The sequence below is a fragment of the Rana temporaria genome, chromosome 1 (assembly GCF_905171775.1).
Source record: "Rana temporaria chromosome 1, aRanTem1.1, whole genome shotgun sequence".
NCBI classification, from domain to species: Eukaryota; Metazoa; Chordata; class Amphibia; order Anura; family Ranidae; genus Rana; species Rana temporaria.
Genome location: NC_053489.1, coordinates 621,545,191 through 621,560,114, shown reverse-complemented (window position 1 = coordinate 621,560,114; position 14,924 = coordinate 621,545,191). Strand labels below are relative to the sequence as shown.

The 14,924-nt window shown below is 45.5% G+C and overlaps 1 non-coding gene across 1 annotated transcript; it reads right to left on the bottom strand.

Moving 5' to 3' along the window:
• Positions 1–12,163: 12,163 nt before the first annotated feature.
• On the bottom strand, positions 12,164–12,271 carry LOC120925368. Its single transcript, XR_005746650.1, has one exon. It is a non-coding gene; the product is annotated as a U6 spliceosomal RNA (small nuclear RNA).
• Positions 12,272–14,924: the final 2,653 nt, after the last annotated feature.

The window sequence follows — 14,924 nt, the reverse complement described above, 5'->3', positions numbered from 1 at the left end:
AATTTCCGACAACAAATGTTCGATGTGAGCTTTTGGTCGGATATTCCGACCGTGTGTAGGCTCCATCGGATATTTGCTGTTAGAATTTCCGACAACAAATGTTTGAGAGCTGGTTCTCAATTTTTCCGACAACAAAAGTTCTTGTCTGAAATTCTGATCGTCTGTATGCAATTCCGACGCACAAAAATCCTACGCATGCTCGGAATCAATTTGACGCATTCTCGGAAGCATTGAATTAAATTTTTCTCGGTTTGTCGTAGTGTTGTACGTCACCGCGTTTTTGACATTTGGAATTTCAGACAACATTTGTGTGACCGTGTGTATGCAACACAAGTTTGAGCAACCATTCAGTCTGAAAAAAATCCACAGTTTTGTTGTCGGAAATTCCGATCGTGTGTACGCGGCGAAAAAGAGGATTTTATTGAGTTAAAATAGGCACCAAGAACAATAAAACATAATATATATAGTTCTTGGAACGAGCTGAGTGCCTCAACTCAATAAAATCTCCTTTTTTGGACTATGAGTATCTCTTCTTCTATTCATCCACAGGTGGATATCCCATGATTTAATACGCTGAGGTGGAGGCTCTTCTACTGGACACCAAGTTTTAAGGCAGATCCGATTACATGCGATCTACCCCTGCTGGGGTACAGCCAGGGCTCAAGTCCTGCGGGAACGCGTGGGAACGGAGTTCCTGCACTTTTTTCACAGCAGGAACGCAGTTCCCTTTGCAGGACGAGAGCAGCCGAGCTGCCCGAGCCAATCCTTCACTAAGCGGCGATGCCCAGCTCGAGTCACTGTCAGGGGCAGGCCAACCTTAGTAATCCTTTATGTTACTGGCCGCTTCCTGTATATGGATTCATCGGGTAGTGTGCGGATATTCCGTCACTTCCTTGATGCCCCAATGTCTCCTGGGAGCTTTTGTCATTGTTCCCAGCAGACATTGCGGAGGTCTGCCGCGAGTTATCACAGGATTTGAGTGGAGTGGATCTTGGGTGGGAGTTCCCACACTTTTTCCCCCAGGACTTGACCCCTGGGTACAGCTATCTGGTGAGTGCATAGGTATGCGCACAGGGTGTGCCCAGGCACACCTTAATCACCCTGTTCAGCATAGATTCCCCTACTGCCCTAGCCCCCCCCCCCCCCTCGCCCTGCACCGCTGCTGGCTTCCCTCCTCTCCTCCCCCAGCAGCTGATGCTGCGGGGATGTTTTAGGATGAATGGGGGAAGGGCTGGTAAATATGTCGTTTGCTGACCCCTTCCCTTTCTGAATGAACACAGTGAGCAATCGGTAGTGTGTGTTCGAGCTTTGTGGTGCACACCCTAATGCAATAAGCTGCGCACACCTATGGGCGAGTGTGAAACCGAGAGAAGCTGAGATCGATTTCGCTGCATAAGTCACTTTGGAATTTTGCACCAGTCACTTACAAGGACAATATTTGTATTTTGCCACTTTGTAAAGTTATTTAACCAGTTGCTGACGGCCGTACGACTTTGTCCGGCCTCAGCGCGGCTGTGAATTTCTAACAGGCCGTCTTTTTACGGTCTCCCCTTTGCTCGTTCCCCGCGCGCGCTCACGAGCGCGCAGCGGGGAACTAATGTGCTGGCCGCGTCCCCTGGATACAGCCGCACACAGATCGCGGTAAATAGCCAATCACAGCGGCTATTTACAGCGCGATCTGGACAGCCAATGACGGATGATCTCAAATGTAAACATATGAGATCATCTCTCATTGCCGTCTCTCTCTCCACACACAGACGCCGCGTGTGTGGAGAGAGAGTGAGTTGTTACAGTGCATATAAATATAAAAAGTTAAAAAAAGTTTAAAAAAGTGCCCATCAGCGCCCAATCAGTGCCCGATCAGTGCCCAATCAGTGCCCACCTGTACCCACCTGGTACCACCTGTACCCACCTGGTACCACCAGTGCCCACCTGGTACCACCAGTGCTCACCTGGTGCCCACCAGTACCACCTGTGCCCACCTGTGCCACAAGTACAGCCCGTGCCACAGTACAGCCCGTGCCACAGTACAGCCCGTACCACCGTACCACCTGTGCCCGCCTGTGCCACCAGTACCGCCTGTGCCATCAGTACTGCCCGTGCCATCAGTACCGCCCGTGGCATCAGTACCGCCCGTGCCACAGTACCGCCCGTGCCACAGTACCGCCCGTGCCACCGTACCACCTGTGCCACGCCTGTGCCATCAGTACCGCCCGTGCCATCAGTACCGCCCGTGCCATCAGTACCGCCCGTACCGCCCGTGCCATCAGTACCGCCCGTGCCACCGTACCACCTGTGCCCGCCTGTGCCATCAGTAACACCTGTGCCATCAGTACTGCCTGTGCCATCAGTACCACCTGTGCCATCAGTACCGCCTGTGCCATCAGTACCGCCTGTGCCATCAGTACCGCCTGTGCCCACCTGTGATCAGGGCCCATCTGTAACACCTCAGTGCCCATCTGTGCCGCCTCAGCACACATCTGTGCCACCTCATCCGTGCACATCTGTGCAATCAGTACACATCTGTGCCGCCTCATCCGTGCACATCTGTGCAATCAGTACACATCTGTGCTGCCTCATCAGTGTACATCTGTTCCACCACCTCAGTCCCCATCTCTGCCACCTCAGTCCCCATCTCTGCCACCTCAGTCCCCGTCTCTGCCCATCTGTGCCACCTCAGTGTACATCTGTGCCACACACACCGCCAGCAATGTCAAAACGTCGCTATTCCTTACAGGAGGCATTTCAGATTATTTCTGCACCTGATGAGAGCAATGTGGAGCTCCCTGTTTCTGATTCCCAATCGGATTCGGACGTAGACTATGAGCCAGTCTACACCAGTGGAACAGCGACAGGCTCAGAGGGGGAAGATGGTCAGCCCGCCAAAAGAAGGCGCTCTGGTGAGGAGGCAGTGGCATCCACCAGCACCGACATGCCATCCACCAGCACCGACATGCCATCAACCAATACTGAAGTGCCATCCACCAGTACCGTCGTGCCATCCACCTCTACCGAATTGCCATCCACCAGCACTGCAGTACCCCAGCAACAAAGGCCAAGGACCCATGCCAGCCTTCCCTATGCCCTTCAGTACCCCCTGTGGCTTCCTCCAAATTCCGGAGAAGCCAACATTCCCCCTTTCACTGCCCAGCCAGGAGTCCAGGTAAACACGGACAATTTTTCCCCAATTAAATTTTTCGATTTATTTTTCCCTGAGGAACTGCTTTCTAGCATTGTGGCCCAGTGCAACCTTTATGCCCAACAATTTATCATCAAGAACCCCACATCGTCCTATGCCCGTCCCTTCCAGTGGAGAGACCTTACAGTGGATGAGTTCAGGATTTTTTTAGGCCTCACTTTTTGCATGGGACTCAACCCAAAAAATGAAAAACATTCCTTTTGGTCAAAACGCCCCATTTACCACATGCCAATTTTCTCCGCAACAATGCCCAGATCCCGATATTTTATAATCATGAGGTTCCTCCACTTCAATGATAATACACAGTGCCTTCCCCGAAATGACCCAAATTTTGACAGGCTTTTCAAAATTCGCCCCTTATTAGATTATTTTTCGCAATTATTCGCCCAAATATATACCCCGGAACAAAACGTATGTGTCGACGAGTCCCTAGTAAAATTTTGTGGCCGACTTAAAATCAAACAATTTATACCCAGCAAAAGGGCCCGCTATGGGGTGAAGGTCTACAAACTTTGCGAACGAGCCACAGGGTACCTGTATTCCTTTTTGGTGTACGAAGGGAAGGACACCCAGCTGAATCCCCCCGATTGCCCAGACTACTTGGGATCAAGTGGGAAAGTTGTCTGGCAACTCATCAACCCCCTCCTTGATAAAGGATACCACCTGTACGTGGACAACTTCTATACGTCTCTTCCTCTGTTCCACAACCTGCACCGAAAGAAGACGCCAGCATGTGGCACCGCCAGAAAGAACCGGAAAGGCTTTCGGCAAAGCCTTGTGAATACAAAGCTGAAGAAAGGGGAATCGGCGAGTCTGCGCAACAAGGAGGTTCTGGCAGTGAAGTGGAGGGACAGAAGAGACGTATATATGTTGTCCTCCATCCACAACGATTCTTTTGTTGAAACCCGCAGAAGGCGTGGCACCACCATCCAAAAACCCACCTGCATTCAGGACTACAATTCGTTCATGGGGGGAGTCGACTTAAACGACCAAATGTTGGAACCATACCTTGCCACAAGACGCACGTACCATTGGTACAAAAAGGTAGCAATTTATTTTTTTCATTTGGCCGTCTACAACTCCCATATTGTTTACCGCAAATCAACCCAAAGCCCCCTACCCTTCCTTGGCTACCTGGAGGAAATTACCACTTCCCTGATATTCCCAACCAACCTACCCCAAAACATCCGATCAGATGTTTTAAGTCGGCTCTCCGAACGGCACTTCCCGGATAAGATCCCTCCCACAGCATCAGGCCGACGAGCTAAAAAAAAATGTAAAGTGTGTACCAGTGGAGGAGTCAGACGGGACACAGTTTATTATTGTGCAGAGTGTCCTTCACAACCAGGCCTCTGTGTAACTGACTGTTTCAAACGTTACCATACTAAACTAAAGTATTCGTTTAGTATGGTAAACGTAATCCTCCGTTCCTGCCTTCTCACCCCTTATGCCACTGCCTGCTTTTGTAACTGACCCCGGCTTGTTATTGGACCACCCTTCTGCCTAATGATTTTGTAATACCGCTGCCTGATTTGGAATTGACCCTGGACTGTTTTTTGACCATTCTTCTGCCCAACGATTTTGTAATACCGCTGCCTGATTTGGAATTGACCCTGGACTGTTTTTCGACCATTCTTCTGCCTAACGATTCTGTACTGCCTCTGCCTGATCTGGAACTGACCTCGGACTGTTTGACCATGCCTTTTGCCTGCCTCTTGGACTGATCTTGTACCCTGCTACTGGACTAGTGGGATTCAACACAGGGGTCTCACATATGTGAGGGGCGCCAGAAAAGTTTTTCTGGATGAAGAAAACTTTTTTGTTTTCTCATGCTAGATTAGGGTCTGGTTGCCCGGAGGCTTCAAAGAGATTTGGGTGGGAGAAGCCTCTACCCCTGTCCCCATTCTGTCCTGAACGAGGCCCTCCTTCTGCCTGCTGCCTGTAGGACCTATGCCATCATGCCTCTGCCTGTTGCATGAACTGACCACCTGCAGTATCCCTGCCTGGACGTTGCTGACCAAGTCCCTGCCTGCTGCCTGGACCAGTGCTATCCTGCTGTGTAGAACTGCGCTACTATTACCAAGGTAATCTTTTGTTTACGCTTTGCTCAGCATAATGTATTTTGGGGTGTAATTCTTGGTATGTGCATGCTATGTGTCTCTGGAACACCTGACGGTGTTCCTTGCATGTTGGATCTCTATATGTGGTCAGGCTGTGTAGAAGTCTCACACATGGGGTATCGTTTTACTCAGGAGGAGTAGCAGAATGTATTTTGGGGTGTCATTTTTGCTATGTACATGCTATGTGTTGGAAATATCTTATCAATGGACAACTTTGTGTAAAAAATATGCGATTTCATTTTTTTTTCCACATATTCCAAAAACTTCTGGAAAAAAATTAACCGTTCAAAAGACTCATTATGCCTCATAGATTATACGTTGGGGTGTTAGCTTTCCAAAATGGGGTCATTTTGTGGGTAATTCCATTGTCCTGGTGTTCCAGGGCCTTCAAACGTGTAATAGGTTGTCAACTAGTTAGATGTGCAATTTATGCTCCTAAAACCCCTGATGGCGCTCCCTGCATGTTGGGCATCTGTATGTGGCCAGGCAGTGAAAAAGTCTCACACATGGGGTATCGTTTTACTCAGGAGGAATAGCAGAATGTATTTTGGGGTGTCATTTTTGCTATGTACATGCTATGTGTTGGAAATATCTTATCAATGGACAACTTTGTGTAAAAAAAAATGCGTTTTCATTTTTTTTCCACATATTCCAAAAACTTCTGGAAAAAAATGAACCGTTGAAAAGACTCATTATGCCTCATAGATTATACGTTAGGGTGTTAGCTTTCCAAAATGGGGTCATTTTGTGGGTAATTCCATTGTCCTGGTGTTCCAGGGCCTTCTAAATTGTAATAGGTTGTCAACTAGTTAGATGTGCAATTTATGCTCCTAAAACCCCTGATGGCGCTCCCTGCAGGTTGGGCATCGGTATATAGCCAGGCAGTGGAAAAGTCTCACACATGGGGTATCGTTTTACTCAGGAGGAGTAGCAGAATGTATTTTGGGGTGTCATTTGTGGTATGCACATGCCATGTGAGAGAAATAAACTATTACAATGACACTTTTGAGAAATTTTTTAAATAAAAAATAAAAATCTTAATTTTGCAAAGTGTTTTGGGAAAAAATTACAACTTCAAATAACTCACCATGCCTCTTACTAAATACCTTGGGATGTCTACTTTCCAAAAAGGGGTTATTTGGGGGGCATTTGTACTTTCCTGGCTTGTTAGGGTCTCAAGAAATGAGATAGGCCTTCAAAACATCAGGTGTGATCAGATGTGATAATTTATTATGATTTGCACTATAGCTTGTAGACTCTAAAACTTTCACACAGACCAAATAATTTCCAAAAAATTTGGGTTATTTTTATCAAAGACATGTAGCAGTATAAATTGTGGCCAAAATTTATGAAGAAAAATTAATATTTTGCTAAATTTTATCACAGAAACTAAGAAAAAAACATTTTTTTTCTAAATTTTCGGTCTTTTTTCATTAATAGCGCAAAAATTTAAAAACACAGAGGTGATCAAATACCACCAAAAGAAAGCTCTATTTGTGGGAAAAAAAGGACAAAAAAATCATTTGGGTACAGTGTTGCATGACTGAGTAATTGTCATTCAAAGTGTGAGAGCCCTGAAAGCTGAAAATTGGTCTGGTCAGGAGAGTGTTTAAGTGCCCAGTATGGAAGTGGTTAAAGAACAATTTTATATATATATATATATATATATATATATATATATATATATGAAATATTTTTTTGTTGACATTTCACACATCTAAATATTACTATATCATTTTGCAAGCACTTATATTTAAGGAATTGTTGTTGTTTGATACATACTAGCATTTGCACCTTATGATAAGAGTCCACACACATATGAAGGTTCTTGCACTGTAGCACATATCAGGTTTTTGATTTGATGGCACTTGGTCACTACAATTGTGAGTTTTTTTGGCAGACGTTCTTACCCTTCTACACACATACAGTATATCATATTAATACTTCACTAGTGCAGTTCTTTGGGGAGGCAGCAGCCACTTTCATACCTAAGCGCGGAATTAAACTTACTTTATGAGTATTCAATGGGGTTGCAGCAAGTGTAGTATATATATTTTTTTTTTTTTTACCTTTACATGAAAAGTAGAGACAAAATCAGATAAAGATTTGTTCAAAAATTACCTTAATTGCGATAATTTAATCTGCCTTTCTTTCCTACTGTCTTTCTCTGAAATCTTGACTTTTACAACAAGGTAAGTCCATCCAGCTTATCTCCTTCATTCACTTCCTCAACCCAATCACATTTCCTTATCACTGCATTTCCACTAGAAATAGTCCGATATTGTTTTTTCGGGTGCCGATACGATACCAATATTTTGGCCACCTCTCATGCCTATAGCCGATATTATGTGCTGATATTCTGTACATTAAAAGAAAAAACTATTTTTTACACGGTAATTTAAAAAAAAAAGATCACTGTTACTGCTGTAAACATCCCTTTTGACAGTAATAGACAGTTACAGGTCCTCTCTATGGAGAGATCGGGGCTCTTTAAGACCCCAAACTCCTACTCTGTACTTGAAAGTATTTAAAACGTCAGTCAAGATCTGTGTTTTTGAATATTTTTTTTTTAAACTGGCACCTTTAAAGAGGAAGTAAACACTCTTAAAAAAATCCAGGAAAAAAAACCCTGCAAGAGAAAGGCATAATGAGCTAGTATGCATAGCAAGCTTCTTATGAATTGGTTACCTGAGATCGAAGCCCTCGAAGTGGTCCTCGATCACCTCCTCCACTGCCGCCATCTCTCCCGGAGTGAGTTCCAGGTATCGCTGCTGGCCGGAGCAGCGATGATGGCACGATCGCCTTCACTAATGGCACGCTCAGTGCCCCTGCGCCGTAGACATCGTGGCCCTTTTTTGGAAGATATCTCCTTAACCGTGTAGGTTAAGGAGATATTTCTTGGACCTACAGGTAAGCCTTAATCTAGGCTTACCTGTAGGTTAAAGTGGTCTGTTATGCCCCGTACACACGATCGGAATTTCCGATGGAAAAAGTCCGACTGACTTTTTCCATCGTAAATTCCGACCTTGTGTATGTTCCATCAGAGTAATTCCATCCGAAATTCCGATGAAATCCATCAGAGTTTACATAGAGAACATCTTCTCTTTTCCTAAAATGGAATTCCGTCCAATGTGAATTTGGTCGGACAAAGGTCCGATCGTGAGTACAGGGCATAAGGGTTTCTTTCAATTCTTTTTTTTAGAACAATTAGTATTGCACTTACAATGTTGCAGATTAGATAGGCCTTTAAGTCTAGTGTGCCGGCCAGTACACAAACAAAAGACACCCGTCCTGCTGAGGAACCGCATGGAGCTCGAGGTGACGTCAGAGCGTCGCTCCACCCTATGTCCTTTTCGTAACAACTTACTTTGTCCAGGGGCTCTGGACGAAGTAAGTTGTTATAAAACAGACGTAGGGTGGAGCAACGCACTGACGTCACCTCGAGCTCCATGCGGTTCCTCAGCAGGACGGGTGTCTTTTGTTTGTGTACCAGCCGGCACACTAGACTTAAAAGCCTATCTAATCTGCAATGTTGTAAGTGCAATACTAATTGTTTTAAAAAAAAAAAATGTATACATTTAATGCACTATATGGAGCGTCAATGCTTAAAGAATCTATATGGAGAGTCAATGCTTAAAGAATCGTACTTGTGTCTGCCGGTCTTTGGAGAGAGCTGATTGATTACAGGCATACACTGATCCTCTGTCACGGGGGATCATAGCAAGCTGGTAAGAAGTAATTTCTGCTGATTGGTGATGGATTCAACGCGGCTGTTTTTTTGGATACGACATCTCACAATTATATGGACTTTTCTCACAGAGCACTGGTGTTCAGTATATTATTTGGAGTTCATATGCACTAGTAATTTATGGACACAATTTATTTTATCAACAGTTTGAAGGATATTTATTTATTTATATATTTTTGCACAGTCTTTATATCAAATTTATATTATTATATTTTAGTATTGTGTCACATTTTATAATTTGGTGTAATTTTTTGGATCCTATCACATTATTGATTTATGTATGGGTCATTTATTCAGTGGGGATTTATTTTGCTATTAATTTTCATTCACTAAAGAATGGTCACGGGGTTAGCGCGATTTATTTTTCTTGTACTTTTGTTTTACATGATAATCGCAGCTCCCAATTGAATAACCGCGACACGTTTCTGCAGGTATTTTGCTTTTAGCGTCTTTTAGCGCAGTTTCTTTTCCTCAATTTTCCACTTCTAAAAAAGTGATTATCGGTCGATCCCTAATTTCCATGTGAACAACATATTTCCTTTTCCTTTTTACCCTACAATGAAATCCAAAATTTGCATGTTAAATTGTGTTTACTACATGGAGGAAAATGCTGAACACATTCATGTAAAAAAAATCTTGTCATGTTGCTAAACCCGTCTTCAGAAATAACTCAAGCAAAGGTCATGGCTTTATTTACTTCATCTTGTTTTAACAAGCATTCTTTCTTTAGGCCCATTTAACAGCTGAGCATACCGGAATCCCAGAATTGTGGCAAAACATGGGACGAATTTGTGATACCATTATTTCTAAATGGCACTCCAAGCGCGGTGCGATTTTTCTGCAATTGTTGAGCGATGAAACGTGCTAAAATTGCGGCAAAAATGCAACGCCAAACTATTCTGGCTCTGAGCTCTTTGGTACAAGAGCTTCTATGGAGCATTTTTGGAGCGGAGGGAGGCCCATTCAAATGAATAGTGCCGCTCCAAAAAGCGCTCCACTTAAAAACACAAAGAAGCTAAAAAACAAAATGCACTGCAGCAGCTGTCACTGCGCTAGGCTCAGGTGTGAATGGAGCCTTATTGTTCTTTCGATTATGTTTTTATTTTTATTTTGAGACATTTTTAACCACTTGCTTACTGGGCACATATACCCCCCTCCTGCCCAGGTGAAATTTCAGCTTTCGGCACTGCGTCGCTTTAACTAACAATTGCGCGGTCGTGCGACGTGGCTCCCAAACAAAATTGACGTCCTTTTTTCACCACAAATAGAGCTTTCTTTTGGTGGTATTTGATCGCCTGTGCGGTTTTTATTTTTTGCGCTGTAAACAAAAAAGAGCGACAATTTTGAAAAAAATACAATATTTTTTACTTGTTGCTATAATAAATATCCCAATTTAAAAAAACAAAAACAATTTTTTTTTCTCAGTTTAGGCCGATACGTATTCTTCTACATATTTTTGGTAAAAAAAAAAAAAAAAAATCGCAATAAGCGACTGGTTTGCGCAAAAGTTATAGCGCCTACAAAATAAGGGACAGAATTTATTATTTTTTTATTTTTATTTTTTTACTAGAAATGGCGGCGATCTGCGATTTTTATTGGGACTGCGACGTTATGGCGGACACATCGGACACTTTTGACACATTTTTGGCGCCATTCACATTTATACTGCGATCAGTGCTATAAATATGCACTAATTACAGTATAAATGTGACTGGCATTGAAGGGGTTAACACTAGGGGGTGAGGAAGGGGTTAAATGTGTACCCTAATCAGTGTTCTAACTGTGGGGGAAGGGGGGTGACTGGGGGGGGGGTGACCGATCTATGTCCCTATGGACAAGGGACACAGATCGGTCTCCTCTCCAGAGACAGCACCGCTGTCTCTGTGTAAAACGGCAATGAGAGATGATCTCATATGTTTACATATGAGATCATCTCTCATTGGCCGCACAGATCGCATCGCAAACGGCCACTCTGATTGGCCGTTCGCGGCGATCTGTGATTGGCTGTGTCCAAGGGACACGGGCAGCACAGCAGTTCCCCGCTGCGCGCTCTGGAGCGCGCGCGGGGAACGCGCAAAGGGGCCGACGTCAATTGACGTCCACTTGGATTTTGGGATCCGCGCTGTAGCCGTCATTTGACTATAGCGCGGGTCCCAAGAGGTTAAGCTTCATATTGCGTGGTTAGTGTACATTATAGGTCATTTACTAGTAAGCAAATAAAATATTATGATCAGGGCTGTTTATAGGTGATCTGGAACTACTCCAATGTGGTATGTGCAATTAAAAGCTCCAATGTTAGGTGTGCACCATGACAAATCTTACCAACACTTTTACAGTAATCTTCATAGGAGGTACTTCCTGAAAGTAATTATTTGCATAGGCTCAAGCACGTTCCCCACATAATGCTACTTCAGGCCGGGTTCACACCTATGCGAATTGGTAGCGGCTTAAACCGCATCCAATTTGCATAACATTAGAAAATACATGGGGATGGGAGTGACTAGTAGAGAAGACATATAGTTTTGCTTAGTAGGAACAAACGATATGTTTCCTCTTTCCTGACAGCACAGGGATTTGTGTATTTACACACACAAATCCCCATGCTGGTGCTCGGGCATGGAATCGCGCCCGCTAGCCACGCGCTTCAGGTTCCCCCGTTGTGCGACGGCACACGCGCGCCCTCTGGTGACCGAAAAAAAATAAGGACGTACCCGTACATGGTTTTGCCCAGGGGAGCCATTCTGCTGCAGTATATCTGCGTGAACTGGTCGGGAACCGGTTAAGAGCTATGGGCGGAGGTGACGTTTTGACGTTGCTTCTGCCCTGCAATGGTATGGAGATGGGTGGGGGCCATCTTCCCCTCACTTGTCTCCATACCTAACAGGGCACAGGACCCAATCGCCTCCTCCGCTACCGATGGCTCCGGAAAGCAGCGTAGGGCACCAGAGGCCCCTTTATCACCGCCGATAAATATGATCTTGTGGCGAATCCGCTGCAGAGGCCACTTTTATCTGAAAGCGGACCACCCGCTGGAGAAGAGTATTTCCAAAAGTTCCAAAATTACAGTTTTAAGTGCAAATTTCAGTGTTTTTTTTTTTTTTAATGGAACGCTTCACAAATTTTGCGTGTCATCCTTGCGTAGGGGCCATGCTAATCTTCTCTGTATCATTCCAATTTTAGTATATGTGCTGCCAAAGCAAGCACCAAATTTCAGTATTTACGCTACAAACAAGTACAATATGCAATTGGCAATATGACTTAAGGTAGATATTAAAGCAAAAAACATATTTTATTTTTAATATAGTAAGTAAATAGCCCTGTTCTGGATGGGTCTTCGGCTAGGGTTCTTCCCTGGTGAGCAGGCTTTGTTCCATTTGAGCTGGAGTCTGGTCCTAGGGTGCTTAGTTCTCTTGCAGGCAGTCAGGGTGCGTCCATAAAAGTGCACGGGCACCGCTTTCTCTCCCCAGCAACCCCCTCTATGACCAATGCATAGATTCATGCATAGCAAGTGCCAGCAGACAGCGAGCGGGGGGGGGGGGGTTCACAGTGGCAGAATTTGATGGGCACAGTGGCAGCATTTGATGGGCACAGTACAGCATTTGATAGCACAGTGGCTGTGTTTGATGGGCACAGTGGCGGCATTTGATGGGCACAGTGGCTGCAATTGATGGGCACAGTGGCTGCAATTGATGGGCACAGTGGCTGCATTTGATGGCACAGTGGCTGCATTTGATAGCACAGTGGCTGTGTTTGATGGACACAGTGGCTGCAAATGATGGGCACAGTGGCTGCATTTGATGGGGACAGTGGCTGCGTTTGATGGGCACAGTGGCAGCATTTGATGGGCACAGTGGCTGCAATTGATGGGCAATGAGGCTGCAATTGATGGGCAATGAGGCTGCAATTGATGTTTTTTTCTGAATTTTTTAGTTTGTTTGCACCCCCCAAAACATTTTGAGCACCAGCTGCCACTGCTTGCAGGATGTGTGCCTAGAGAAGCTTTCTGAAGCTGCAGTCAGAGAGCTGGAACTGAACAATACAAGAACCTCATGTTTGTGGCAAGTCCAGTGGTAGCTCTATTCAAAGACTGCCAACACTCATGCCCTGTACACACGGCCGGGATTTCCGATGGGAAAACTGCGATGAGAGTTTTAGGCCGGGAATCCCCGCTGTGTGTATGCTCCATCACAGTTTTTCCAATGGGAAAACTGCCAAAAACAGCGGGCAAAAAAAAGAGAACCAGCTCTCTTTTTTCCCGTCGGGATTCCTGAACGTGTGTACGAGGCATAAAAAAATTGTAGGTGCCTAGATATGGACATTGAGTATTCCACCTCCTTGTCTCCACCCCTGATTCTGCAAAAAGTTGTTGAAATGTGCTTAAAGACCCCACCTACATTACTGCAAGATTGAAGAAGTGAACTGCCTGGGGACAGGCTGTCCTTAGAAGGGGCCTAACGCAGGGGAGGGCTGGCAGCCTTAGGCCTCGGGGGCAAGTCCAGTCAAGTGGCCCATAAAGTGTGGAAAAGTGATGGATCGAGGAAAACATGATCACAAGAGTCCGCACAGAGGCCTCCCTTACACCAGAGTCAGCACAGAGGCACCCCTTACATCAGAGTCCGCACAGACCCCATATACACCAGATCTGATGTAAGGGGTGTTCTGGGAAACTTGATATAAGGGTGCATGCTGTGGACTATTGTGTAAAGATGGTCTCTGCTCACCAAAGCCTGCCCCCCATCCCCTTTAACAAAGTCCACAGAGCACCCCTTTTTATACACTGGGAGGCAGGAGAGACTAGAGAGGGTGAGCTTACCAGGATGGAGGCTGAGGCGCAGGCAGGCTGTCTGATGCTTTTTTGGGTTCAAACTTCCTGTCCAGTGCCCACACATGCCCAGGGAGTGTGGGCAGGGCAGACTCAGGAGGAGGAGGAGCATATGAGCTCTATCTCTCCTCGAGTCTTTGCAGAGAGAGAAGGGGATGTCAGCGCTGGTGTGCGCTGAGGCTGAGCTATGTGTGAGACGAGACATAGCTCAGCTCTGCAGCCATCTACCTCGGAGCTGACACAGGCACGGCTGCACAGTGGGAGGTGAGCAGCGGCCGTGACCTGTGTTAACAGAGCGCCAGCATTTGGTAGTGGCGGCGGGTGGCTGTGCATAGTGTCACCAGCCCGGGGGGAGATTTCCACCTTGCCCCCCTTGCCAGCCCTCCCCTGGGTTAGGCCCCGTACACATGTCCGAGAAACTCGACGGGCAAAACACATCGTTTTGCTCGTCGAGTTCCTTGTGAAGCCGCCGAGGATCTCGGCGAGCCAAGTTTCCTCATTGACTAACGAGGAAATAGAGAACATGTTTTCTATTTGGCCCGACGAGATCCTCGTCGGTTTCCTCGGCCGAAAGTGTACAGACGACCGGGTTTCTCGGCAGAATACGGCTCCAATCGAGTTTCTGGCTGAATTCTGCCGAGAAACTCGGTCGTGTGTATGGGGCCTGACTGTTAAAAAGTCCAAGGCACTTCTAATTGGAGGCACTGTATGAATTCAGGCAAGTCCCTGCTCTTCCACATTTATGGAGGATCAGATCTTCTGATGTATACAGGTGCTACAGTGAGTGAGGGAATGTAAAGCAAGGACAATGTTATTTCCCATGGCCTCCCATACTGTACTTCCCCCAAATCCAGGTAAGGCATTTAGGGATACAGTTATGTTCCATTCCACCCAGTGTTAAACCTGTTATAAATCAAATGGCATACTAATGATCTTTCAACAAAAGAAAATGAATGTTCCATGAAAGGCAATTTATCATAACATTTATCTTCTAGACTCAAAGATTGATACAAATGAACTAGTAAATAAAAGAAA